Below are 2,358 nucleotides of genomic sequence, written 5' to 3' on the forward strand. Positions count from 1 at the left end.
AATGTCGTGTCGTCACTGTTCCTTGAATACTTTATGGCTTGGTCCACTCTGAATGTGACTGAATCTTCTCCTACCCGCAAGGTGAGTTTTGAGTCCCTCATGTCTACTATGGCACTTGCCGTGTTGAGGAAGGGTCTTCCAAGGATGATTGGCACTTGTGGATCCGCCTCCATGTCTAGGATGATAAAATCAGCGGGAAAGACGAATTTGTCCACCTTGACTAGTATGTCTTCGCATATGCCTCTTGGGAAGGTGACTGTTTTGTTGGCCAAGTGTATTGCCATGCGAATTGGCCTTGGTTCCGGGAGATCAAGCTTTTTAAAGAATGAATATGGAATTAGATTCACACTTGCTCCCGAATCGGCTAAGGCATGAATGATGGTCAAGTTGCCAAATTGGCAAGGTAAGGTCAAACTCCCCGGATCACCTTTTTTCTTTGGTAGCTTATTTAGCATAGCAGCTGAGCAGTTTTCATTGAGTACTACCTTATTCAGTTCTTCCATCTTCCTTCTATTGGTGAGAAGTTCCTTAAGGAACTTTGCATACTTGGGCATTTGCATGACGGCTTCAATGAAGGGTATGTTGATTTGAAGAGTCTTGATATGATCTAGAAACTTCTGATACTCCTCTTCCTGCTTCTCCTTCTTAGCTCGGGCTGGGTATGGCATGGGAGGCTGGTAAAGTTTTTCAGGAACCTGTGGGATGGGATTTTGTGATGTACTCGTCGAGTCCATACGTGGTACTCGGCAAGTAGGACTGTCAGAGTGCATTTCTTGGTTTTCTGTTTGCTTTTCTGCCTCCTCCTTCTGTGATTTCTTGGATAACTCAGTCTGAATAGGTGCTAGGGGAGTGACTATCTTCCCACTTCTTGTTGTGACAATGTTTATTTGCACGCCTCGTGGGTTATTTTCAGTTTTGCCAGGAAGTTCGCCCGGTGACCTTTGGTTGATTTGTTGAGCAAGTTGCCCAAGTTGTGTCTCTATATTGTGGATAGATGTTTGCTGGTTCCTTAGCATGGTCCTTGTTTCTTGAATTGCAGCATCATGGTCACTATGTCTTTTTTCTGAAGCAGCTACAAATTTTGTGAGCATTTCTTCCAAGCTGGGCTTCCTTTCTTGCACCGGCTCCTCCTTTTGGTAGAACCCTCTCCCTTTTTGCCTAAACCTTTCCTCCTTGGCTTTCTTGTACTCTTCATAAGGGAGCCAATCTTTCTTTTGTTTGCGCCAGTCTTCATCGTATTAGTCTCCACTTGAATAACACACTTGCGCCTTCTTGTTGCCATTCTCATCTAAATCACAGTCTCTAGTGAGGTGAGGCCCATTGCAGTTTTCACAACCCACCCGAATAGCATCGATTGTTTGATCCATCTTATGCATCCTTCTATCCATTGTTTTTAGCATAGCCATGACCACGGATAAGTCTTCAGTAGCTGCATAAGCGGCTCCCCTAGTGACATCATGCCTAGGGTTGTGGTATTCTCTAGAGTGTTTAGAGAATTCTTCAATCAATTCTTTGATCACCGGGGGTGGCTTCTTTGTGAGCGGACCTTGTGAGTCTAGTAACTGTCTGGTTGTGACATTGACTCCATCATAGAAGATGGATACTTCTTGCTGGCTGTTAAGGTCATGGTGTGGGCAGTTTCTTAGTAAGCTCTTGTACCTCTCCCATGCTTCATATAGTGACTCTCCAGCTTGTTGTTCAAAGTTAGCAATGACCTTCTTCAACTTGGCTATCTTGGAAGGTGGGCAAAAGTGATCAATGAATTCCTCTTTCATCTTGGCCCAAGTGGTGACTGATCCGGGGGGGGGGGGGGGGGGAGTGACTTGAGCCAGTCTTTTGCAACACCTTTGAATGTCACCGGAAGCATACGAGGTAGCTGAGTCTCGCGGGGCACATTTGGAACATTGAAGTAATCAGCTACATCATTGACTTCATTCAAATGTTTGTAGGCATCTTCATGGTCTTTTCCATAAAAAGGTATTTCCTTAAGTAAAGCTAGGATATGACCCTTTAGCTCGAAGGTAGCAGTCGCGGGAATTGCGGGTTGCACAAGTCTCGGGCCAGTGTCGTCCCGCATCCTCTTCTTCCATTCTCCCATGGGGATTTCATCAATGTTAGCCATTGTGACAGTTAACTCTTCCTCGGACTCGGTTTCGTGCTCATATGTCGGATCCTCTTCTTCCTCGGTCTCGTACTCGATATCCTCCTTAGCCGGTTTGTCGATTACTAAGGAAGCGTTGGATGCTCCTGATTTGCTGCTCTTCTTTTTCCCAAAAACAGTCTTCAAATTGGACAAGGGTGACTTCTTTGGTGTACTTGAACTCTCGACGTCCTTTCCCTTGTTTCTTTTCAATGCGG

The 2,358-nt window shown here is 45.3% G+C and overlaps 1 non-coding gene across 1 annotated transcript; it reads left to right on the top strand.

Annotated features, from left to right (window-relative positions):
* The first annotated feature begins 1,620 nt into the window (after positions 1 to 1,620).
* LOC145065113 (small nucleolar RNA R71) lies at positions 1,621 to 1,727 on the top strand. The gene has a single exon (XR_013688264.1). It is a non-coding gene; the product is annotated as a small nucleolar RNA R71 (small nucleolar RNA).
* The last annotated feature ends 631 nt before the right edge of the window (positions 1,728 to 2,358 follow it).

The sequence above is a fragment of the Lactuca serriola genome, chromosome 7 (genome assembly GCF_051521515.1).
Source record: "Lactuca serriola cultivar US96UC23 chromosome 7, Lser_US96UC23_V15, whole genome shotgun sequence".
NCBI lineage: Eukaryota > Viridiplantae > Streptophyta > Magnoliopsida > Asterales > Asteraceae > Lactuca > Lactuca serriola.